General features: G+C 42.6%; 1 protein-coding gene across 1 annotated transcript in view; it reads right to left on the reverse strand.

Moving 5' to 3' along the window:
• LOC118409884 (low-density lipoprotein receptor-related protein 5-like) overlaps positions 1-6588 on the reverse strand; it is a 64193-nt gene extending 57605 nt beyond the window's left edge. The window contains exon 1 of the mRNA XM_035811255.1: positions 6377-6588. The gene's annotated coding sequence lies outside the window, so the exon portion shown is untranslated. The remainder of the gene's footprint in view (positions 1-6376) is intronic.
• Positions 6589-11247: the final 4659 nt, after the last annotated feature.

Below are 11247 nucleotides of genomic sequence, written 5' to 3' on the forward strand. Positions count from 1 at the left end.
AATCAAATCCTCCATATACAAGTAGGCAAAACACGGAGGCAAATGTTTTCAAAGTTGGAATTATAAACCTGTAAAGTCTAACTAAAGACACGGTCGATATCGAAGGCTTCTTGTACTTAACTTAAGGGTGTGCCGTTCGACCTTGAAACAATCTTGGGAGAAAGTTTTCTTTTGCTCCAGAGGAAGTATCGCTCTTGGTGAAAGCCATTCTGCTAATACATTCCGGCCCTAGCGCAATCACAATTTCACCAGTGCCGTATTGATCACGGAAAGCTATCACCGTGGCGTTTAAGCTTAGATAATTATAAGATTAGGGGAACGTCTAACGATATCGATATTCCATTGAAAACGTAAGCAATTCTTTGGTCTTAACCTAAACCGCAATAATCATTAGGACTTAACTGTGAGTTAGAACTTAGAAATAGCTCAATAATAAGAACGCGTTGCCGGCAAAAACTTCTTTTCCTACTTCAAGGACAGACATGTATTGGAAAGTCAAACATAAATCACTTTTCGATGCGACCCATGTTATGAGCAAGCAAAGATTTTACCGATCGCTCAAGAATTTTCACAGATATTCTATTTTTTGTCATACTTTTTGCATTAAATTCGAATAATGAAATCAAGGGTAACAAAAATCCAATTTGGTTGCTCAATGATCCCTCAGTGATCGCCGTCTGTTGAAAAGTGGGTAGTGATGGGTAGGTACTGTAGAAGAACGTGGTGAACTCCCAGTACGGGACTTTAAGACAAACCTTTACAAAGTGACAAGAAGCCAGTGAATACCCAACGAGTACAGCAAGCCTCTGGGTATGTGGTGGTAGTGGTAGCATATGAATACTAATGTCCCTTACTGCTCCCCACAGCCCGCAAAGGTCTGCGTTATGAAGAATTATTCCGGAGATTCCCGTGTAATTACATTATTGGTCACGCTCCGTGCGTAGGTGATATTCACAGCCACGTCCCTTCTGCCCGTTGTTCGTATTCACGGCCGCAGAACCATCAGTGCTACCTGCCTACAGGACTTCCTGGTCATTACAATACAGGAGATGGAAGTCGCGCCAAGACTTCTAAATAACTTTCTCTTAATGTTTGCTAAGAACAAATCACGGTAAATTTCCTTTCCATCAGAGGTCTTGACGTACTACTCGTGGCAACCAAGCCGTGGCTCTGGTAAGCTGGAATTTAATAATCCTAAAGCAATTTATTAGTGATGCACGTCGTGAACTGAAAGGTCGACCGTGCCCTATTTATCACACGTCGTTGAGGTGTACTGTTCAAGAAAGAACGCCCATGAACCACAAGGTAAATTCCCATTCAAGCATGACAACTATTCAAGAAGACATTTAGCTACATGAGTCTATAGCTTACAGATAATTACCTACACGTATTTAAGTCTAGGACCGGACCTGTGCCTTAACTACTGCACCTGTACTGCACCTGTACCTGCACCTGTACCTAAACTGCTGCACCTGCACCTGTACTGCACCTGCATCTGTACTGCATCTGTACTGTACCTGCACGTAAACTGCTGCACCTGCACCTATACTGCTGCACCTGTACTTGCACCTGTAACTGCACCTGATAATTGTTCGGGTACACAGCCAGACTCAGTACTATTCACCCTCACCACATAATCGTGTTCACGTGAAGTAAAAGCAGAAACCATACTAATACATTCTGACCACGGTAATAAGAATGATTATGACGCATATCGGCAATAGTTTGCAGAGTCAGTTCCTATGATCTATAATTGCTATCTTAATATCGCTCCAATCATCTGAACCTAGCGATGATTATACCTTCGTGTAATCCAGTTCCGAACGTGACAATGTTACATCATCGTTTAAGTGTCACATTCAGAATAATGTTTCTGCCGATAAAAATTATCGAATATTTCAACAGTTAAGTTGTAATGATGTCGAAATCAACCAGTACTATTACATGCTACATCAGAACATTAATAGCAATGGTCACACGATCAAGTATGGCAAATCATGTAGAAATTATAATTGTACACTTTGAAATAGAATATGATATTATGAACAAGCCCGTCCTGGCAAAGATTTCAGGTTGCCAAGTAACGTATATGGGTACAGTGCCCCTTTCAGAGAGAGAACAATGGAATTCAGAGGCGTTTTAAAGATCTCAAATCTAAAGTTTTACACGTTAATTGCTGAAATAATTTGGTTCATTAAAAACATTACCCAATTTGTTAATGGCCGGATTTCCTTTTTTTCTATTCTCCTAATGTTTCCTTACTAATGAGTCCATTTTTATAACGATGCAAAAACATTTCTTTCATTTATCATCTCTTTCGATCATGCACAATAATACATACAGACCATACAAAAACGTCTTGAAAAGGCCGCCTATAGCTAGACCACCCATAGGTAGAAAGTAGACAGCGGCTAAGTTGATACAAATCGCAGGAAATAGCGCCAGTGTGTTTTACCGAGATTGAAACAGTAGGGAGCTTACATTATACCACAATGGCTTCAGCAGGTGATGGTTTGTGTTGGTCCTTATAGCGGGCCCGAAGCCAAGGTCTATATGGACACACCTCGTTGGCTTAGGCTTAAGCGATGCTGAAAATGCGATTTTTATTGTGGCGTCGTATCCTATCTATTGGTTACGTGCCAAAGCCCACACAGTACTTCCCGACATCTGTGTTAGCACTGCGGCTAGTGCAGGAAGTGTCAGCGACCGCTGGGCACAAAGTAAAACTTTCAATATCAACCACACAATCACAACAACAAACTATATTTACCTAGAGTGGAGGTTATGTTTTGGCTATCTACTTTTGTGTTTCTGTTTTTCTCTGTGTGTGTGTGTGTGTGTGTGTGTGTGTGTGTGTGTTATGAAACATCAAAATTGATATATTTGTAGCCCCTACTGGCACAAAAATCAGTGTAACAGCCAAAAAGTACATTCATATCTACCAAGGCTCCGTACTATTTCGATAATGTGTTCTAAGTTTCTTACGTTAAGTGAATGTGTCTCCACGGGGGAAAAAGCAAAGTGAGCTAGTTTGTGGTTTTGTCTTCATTCCTGAGCACCGAATGTAAATAACGCCTATAACACCCCTTTCATCTGAAATATACCCCCAGTCGGAGCTTCGCCCCGGACTCTGCCACTTCCGTGGTCAATCGAATTACCAGTAAATTAGTCGGCGGTCTTTCCCACACTCGGGAGGCCGCCACGGATTCGTCATCTTGTCAATACAGACCGCTGTGGTCAATAAAAACGACAATAATCAGTGCCTGGGCATACAGCTGCTCAATATATGCCTCACACTGGACACCATTAAGCCATGATGGCTCTGATTATGCATCTTTTATGGTTTAACGATGTCCACGGCTTGGTGGTGAACGCGCTGACGCCAGGTTGGTATCACGGCTCGCCACCAGACAGGCAAAGGTATCACCGTACTCCGGAGTCTTTACAGTATAAGGCATAGGAAAATCAATATTATGTTTTCTATTACTTCGGTTCTCGAAAAAGCATGGTCGGTACTCGGTAGATATGCATATGGATTCCCTTTTCGTTTTTACATGCCAGCCGAAATCATAACATGGTGTGAACATAAAAGGGATATAGGTGTGCTGAATCTGTCTATATGATATCACTTCTATTGCAGCAGACATAATGAGAACATTTCCGCAACGATTTCCTCACTAAGATGTCAAATCGAAAATACTATGTCCCGTAGCATTTTGCCAGTGGTCGTCCGCACGAAAAGGCTAGGGTCGGTCAGAAAACTGGAAACACACCATTTTTCCTATGCACGACAACTCATGTTTGGGCAGCCTTCATACGAGGGGCGTTCAAGAAGTAATCCACCTGACCCATTTCCCAAAGGAGGAGATTAATGAAACTTGGTGAAGTTATTAGTCTTTCTCTTCATAGGAATCACCCAGAGTTATGCATTTCTACCATCGTTTGATGCAGCTCTGTACACCGTTTTTGTAGGACGCCCCTTTGGCAGAAGAGGGACGACCAGGTCTGGGAGCTGTTTCCACAGACTTCCGGCCATGTTTGAATTCACAATGCCAGCGTTTTACAAGGTCATATGATGGGGAATCATCACCATAAGTTTCTTTTATTTCATCAAAAGTCTCATTTGGTATGCGTCCTTTCAAATACAAAAACCGGATCACTGCGCGACACTCAACTGGCTCCATTTCACACCTGGTCCATTTCACACCTGACTCAGTTCAAACACCTTTAAATCATAAACCAAAATTAGTTCAGAGCTGTTTTTTGCAACATAACCCATAGAGATATGAATCATTACATATGCAAAATTTCATCTAGATCAGACAACTGGAAGTGGGTCAGGTGGATTACTTCTTGAACGCCCCTCGTAACAATGGCTACTACAGACCATAAGAAGAAGTCATCAGGTGTAGTGCACACGTGGCATTCTCGTTATTCCTTGACATGATGATACATTTTCGGTAGGATTATCCATTTTACAGTCCCAAGTGTACTTTGATTGGTAACGATTATACCAGTCAGGCTCCATGACGTGGTAATGATCAAAGATCTGTAGTGTGCAGCCTGCATAACCCACGTGTATGATACGAGGGGCGTGCAATAAGTAATGGTCCTGACCCACTTCCAGTTGTCTGATCTAAATGAAATTTTGTATGTGTAATAATTCATATCTCTATGGGTTATGTTGCAAAAGACAGCTCTGAACTAATTGTGGTTTCTGATTTACTGGTGTTTGAACTTAGTCAGGTGCGAAATGGACCAGGTGTGAAATGGAACCAGTTGAGTGTCGCGCAGTGATCCGGTTTTTGTATTTGAAAGGACGCACACCAAAGAAGACTTTTGATGAAATAAATGAAACTTATGGTGATGATGCCCCATCATATGACCTTGTAAAACGCTGGCATCCTGAATTCAAACGTGGCTGGAAGTCTGTGGAAACAGCTCCCAGACCTGGTCGTCCCTCTTGTGCCATTGATGAGGCATCAGTTGGAGGACCAACCTGGGGTGTCCTACAAAATCGGTGTCCAGAGCTGCATCAAACGATGGGAGAAATGCATAACTCTGGGTGATTCCTATGAAGAGAAAGACTAATAACTGTGCCAAGTTTCATTAATCTCCTGCTATGGGAAATGGGTCAGGACCATTACTAATTGCACGCCCCTCGTACCGCATTGAAGTTCGCGGGGATTTAATTTCGCGGTAGCGGGAAAAAAGTTCTGTTCGCGGTGGTTTTAAGTTTGCGGTAGCACTATATGCACTGCCATTCAAAAATGTTCACGGTGGTCTTGCAATTGAGTTCGCGGTGAATTTGCAACCACCGCGACAATTTCTGCATTTACAGTACTAGTACCGCATGATTAATAGTGGTACCAGTGGCCACAAAAAAAATCAAAACCCCAGCATGTCCATGATCGGAAACAAAAACTGGGACTTCAACAGCAAAGTTCGACAGCGATGAGAACACATGATAATGATATTCCGCACAAACACTGGATTTGTTAAATGTGCATACAAATAGAAAGAAAGGATTTTCAGCTCTTAAGTTTTGTATACCAATGTCGACGTACACAATACAGACCCTTCAGTTCACATAAGCCAATTCAGTAAAGTAAATCCGGGCGCCTTCTACTCCAATAATCAGGCTCCTGGTGAAACAATCAAACTAGACTCACCGGTCTGGAAACTACATGTATTGACGGCTAACGTAATGTTGTGCATGGTCGACAACGCGTAACAGGAAGTGTGTTTGTTGTTGACGAAGTTAAGTCGCAACGTTATAGGTCTATGCCACATAGCTTGATTCTACACCATGAGTAGTGGATAGAACGTGTTGCTTTTGTCGGGAAGAGTCACATGCGTCGTCCGATCGTAGTACGATCGCCAAACTGAGTGTATTCTTGGGATAACGGTACAAATAAGTGTTCGCAAAATTCAGACGTCTTCTGGTGGGAAAGGCTGTCACAGAGCCGTGTTCTGCCACAGACATGCTTGAAACTTCTATGTCATCAAAATTGTGCGACAGCATACTACGAATGTGACCACGCAACACCATATAAAACCGATAGATGGATGTATTGTTGACTCCTGACGCATGCCACTTCAGTTTCTATACATGACGGAATAACCGCTGTACAAGCCTAAATATCTTTCCTACTACTAGAGTCCTGTAGCAAGCGACATCCGTGCATTTTTGGGTAGACTCGGGGAAACCCACTCCCCTTCATGGCGCGCTGAAGTACAAACACACCTCGCATCCAAATTGATGGGATCTGGGACATTCAATGACATTTCAATCTTGTAACACGCACAAAGAGCAAACCGCCCAAATTGGAGCAAAATGAGGCGGAAAGATTAGAGGCGATGTTTATGGACTCACCTTCTAAAGGGGGGGGGGGGGACTTTCCTCCGGTGCGACTTGCTAGTCTATGTCCTTCTCTTGTTGGGAAGTAGAGCGAGAGTGTTGGAGTGTGCTTCCAGAAAAGCACTCACTAAAGACACGGAGGATAGTGTCTTCCTATGGATGCTTACACACTGGCATGCACCACCCACCCGCACTGCTCCTCGCGCTCAGAGAAACACTTTTCCACACACAGGGCGATGCCAAAGTAGCGGAAGGAAAGGGACCGACCGTTACTCACCGTAGTAGGTAGTAGCATATGACAAGAACAGTAATCAGAATAAATCCATACGCCAAACTTTGTCAAACTTGTCACGCGCAATACCGAGGTGTACAGGCCTTTGTCGCACGCATGCTCAAGCGTGAACAATATTGTACTTGGCCTCCGTTTCGCTATATAAAACCCTGTGGGCATTGTGCTATCGATTCGCAGCCTACGGGTACTCCAGGTAAGTTTTGTTTAAACTATGGATTGAAGAAACAGCTAGGTGTAAGATGTTTAGACTTGGTTTTCTTAGATTGGGATTTCTTCAAGCACTGCGGGGGTGTTTTAATTTCCTTAGGTAATGTGACTGTCTATCGCGCTGGATAACCACCTTATCAAATACATTAGTATCTTCTTTTGTGACCAGAGGGATTACACTAAATATCATACACCTGGATAATTTCGAATTTTAGTCACTGCTACATTTTGATAACGCTGGCGATAATTTCCAGTTCACATTTGCGGTACGAACGAACTACGATCCCTAGGGCCTACGTCACATTTCCAAACCGGGCCCGGTCGGACAGCTTTCGGGAACGAAAAGGATGATAAAAAGGACATACACCGAACTACACAAGACGTAAAGGGAATAGTCATGGGCATTATTTGTGTAGATTTTTCGTATACATTTCTATTTTTCCTTTCCACAAATAGCCCGGTTTGGCAATGCCACATTAGCCTAAGGCCTACGTCACGTTTCAAAACCGGGGCCCGGCCGGGCTGTTTAAGAAAACGAAAAATAGAAATGTATACTTAAAAATATACACAACCAATGCCCTCAACTATTCTCTTTACATCTCGTGTAATTTGGTGCCTTTCATATCATACTTTTCGTTCCCGAAAGCTGCCCGGACTGGCCCCTTTGTGGAAATGTGACCTTAGCCTAATTATTTCTGGGAGCATTCTGGGATGTTCATCACTTCGTGCATGTGTGATACAAGATTTCAGCTGTCTTGTTACCGAAGAGGCAGTGTTGGTACGGTGGTTGGTTCTGTCACAGCCGGATTGAAATGTCTACGACATCAAAACCGTACGATATGCTGCAACGAATGTGACGGCGCCTTTACACACGGGCGGGCATGGCAACGGGCAGGTGGCAAATAACGGGAACAGTGTGCCCCCCACCCCCTCCCCTCAGTCATGAAAAATAAGCAGGAGGTGACCGCAATGGCGGAGAGTGGGAAAGAAAGACACCAAAAGGCTATAACACGAGACTCATACCTCTGTTGGGGATAATAACGCTACCTCTCAGGTAATAAGAGTCTGGGAGGGTGCCTTGCCCTCTAACATGAGCGATATGTCATTTCCAGACGGACAGTTTGAACATGTCTACTCGCTTCTTTTTAATCTTACTACAAAGGCATGTATGCATGTGTTTTCATCATTACTAGAGTAAAACAACGCCAGGGACCAATACAATATGGTCTATGTGGACAGGTGGTCAGAATTCGCGCTGCTTGTGTTGATAGGAAAGGTCCACCAAAAACTAGTCAAATTGGCCAGGTGGTCCTGATGTAGTAGAGGTGGTCACTAGTACAGGCTTGACTGTATTCCAGCTTGTCCTGTTTGAATGGTATTTAATGCATGATAAAATAAGATACGACAGCATGTAATTCAGTTCAACCTAGGTTGTGGTGTTCTGATGAAGATGAGATCGTTGTATGGCTCAGATCACATTACTCTGTAACTAGTGCCCCTTGTCTCCCACTATCATGTCTCTACAGCAGGTAGATCCCGAGGCGTACTTTGGACTGGAACCGCCAGGGTAAAGCTACGCTACAGGTAACCACTAGACGGCGATCGCTGAGCGACCGTACAGCGACCGACATTGGATTCGTGTGACTGTTGATTTCATGATTTGAAATTAATGCAAGGTGTAAAAGTATGATTTAAAAGACAGCAAAACACGAAAAACTTTAAAAGATTCGTTCCTTATCTATGCAAATCGTTGAGCGATCTTTGGTCGCTCAGTGGTCGCAGCGCCGTCGCGCCTAATGTGAAGGGGGTATTACTGCGAGGCAAAAGGGATGATACATTTATCCCCCGGAAAGGCTGCCGACCACCGGATGCGCCCTCCAGCCCGGTGTGGATGTGAGGAAACTACAGGAAGCCGCTGGGAGCCGGAGATAAGACATCAAACATGACGTTACTTGAAAGACGGTCCCTATCTGCTGTTATCTACAGATGTCTTATTGTGGCCACAACATTTCAGATTCCGCTGAATCATAGCAAAAATGAGACATGTAGGACATTTAATGATTCATGTTACATACATGGAAATGACGGTTCTATCAGGAAATAGATTGTACCAGGAAAATCTTGAATTCAGTTTTCATTAGTACAGCGTGCGATTGATAAAAATGTCGCACGTTTAGCATTATAACAATTGTAAATGTCAAACGATTATATCACACTGAATGTTTAAATTTTTGATAAACATTGTTCTACAATTGCGCCAAATATTTTTTTGCATGCATGTAGGGTCTGTAGTAATACAGCTGCCAGTAATGTTTCATCGTGTTAATCAAACAACTGATCTTTATCACATGTAGATGGTCTGATACAGAATAAAGAAAATTTGTCACGATGAGGAAAAAATTGTTGTCAACAATGTACAAGAACGTACGGAAGAAAACATAGAAATACTTACTACACACATATATATATCCTACGGTTCGTTGGTCGAAACGCGTATGATCGTAATATAATACTCACAAAACAAAGATAGCGTCGGGACGTCGGCCAATTCCATAATGTTACTAAAAACACATAGTATCAGCTGTTCTTTCATAATATGCTCTAAAAATACTGCTGAAGATCACGTAAGGACACCTGGATTTTACTGCAGCAGTGAATTATTCCCGTTAATTCCCATTATAAACCTTCCATTAAAGTCAACATGACGTGAAATATTAAAAGCCAACTGAACCGCCAAGATCATGAATTTCCGGAATGAAACGGCTCCCTTGGTACGGTAGGACGGAAAGCGTAGTTAGCCAGGTTGTCAGAGGGAAGCGTACCTATGGTGGAAAGTGACAAATAGGTATGTTTAGTTGGGTGGATCAGTTTAATCAGTGTGAATTGCGTGATGAAGTGATGATCTAGTCACCCGTTAAGGTTGGCATAGTTTGTTTCCCTTCATATTTGGTTCGTGGTGTTATTTGGGTAAGGATAGAGTCTTTTGAATGATGTAGAGACGAGTAGTCCATGATATCCACTTTTTTACTAGAGGCTACCTCCGCGCTGCGGCCACTGAGAGACCAACATTTTGACAGGCTGCTCAACGACCTTCGTGAAGGCAAATTGATTGTTTGCGGCTTTTTTTTTAAAGAAAACTTTCAAAGAAACCTTTTACATGTAGATTCCAATCTTAAAATAAAAGGTCACACAAACCCAATTTTGGTCGCCGTACGGTCGCTCAGTAATCGCATTCTAGTGGCAAGGTGATTCAACGCAATGGGCGGCAGTACTGCACACACTTCCAATGGCATTTACGGCACTAATTGAATCAAACGGTTCGGAGAACTCGTGCACAGTACACTTTAGGTAGTGCGCTTTGTGAAACGAACTAAAACGGTATAACACACTGCTCTATTCGTTACATTTCCCATCAGTTTAAATACTGACCAAGGAAATTCATTTCAAAGAATACATATTTCAAAGTCGTTAGTAAAGGTATCGTGATTATGTTGTGTGGTCATTTTGCGCTGCAATACGTAAGATCAATATCCGGACCGTGTTGTGACCTGTAGCGCTGTGATCCTGTTTCAGAAATTAGGCCATAGCAGGTGAATTGTATGGATTTCATTCTCTGTATATTTTAGGTCTGATGCAACAACGCGAAAAACAGGATGCATATGGCCCAGAAACTTGACTCAAGATGCCAGAGTTTTGAAATATTAGAGACAATAAACGTTGTAATAAAAAATTATTTTTTCTTGCAACCTACCTTCCTTGCTAGTGTCATTTCTACACCCAAGGCTAACACACTGCACCTTTATCTATTTTCTTGCCATTTTTATTAACGTTGTCCATCACCGAAGTGGAAGCTCGAGTAAATTTCGCTTTTTTACAAGATCAGGCAAATATCAGTGCGAGCGTAGATGTCATCAATAAAACTTACTTGAAATGGCCATTTGCTACAAATAAAAACTAGTTCGTGTATACTCTATGTGCTCTATTGTAAACATGCAAAGAAAAACAGATTGCTTGGACAAAAATGTCCGTGCTCTACACGATGTCTTGATACCTGTAGATAAGTAATCCTGAAGTACGGGGTGGTGATGTTACTGGCCCATTGGGCTGAGTCTGGGCCTTACTTACTGACAGAGACAGATGGAGCGTTTACCCGCCGTTAGGGGGAGCCGACCCATCTTAACATTTGGGATCTCTATCATGCGCAGAAGGGCCGAGTTCTTACCAGCCATATTGATGATGTAATGAAGTGTAAGAAAAACTGATAACGATGGGAATCATTAGCCTACTGGAAATGAATATTTCCATAGAAAGTAGGGGGTTAGAAATGATTGTCATTCCTGATGTGATTGAACATTTTGGGACAAGTAAACAAAGATCTCATACCACA

The sequence above is a fragment of the Branchiostoma floridae genome, chromosome 2, assembly GCF_000003815.2.
Source record: "Branchiostoma floridae strain S238N-H82 chromosome 2, Bfl_VNyyK, whole genome shotgun sequence".
In the NCBI taxonomy this organism is placed as follows: Eukaryota; Metazoa; Chordata; class Leptocardii; order Amphioxiformes; family Branchiostomatidae; genus Branchiostoma; species Branchiostoma floridae.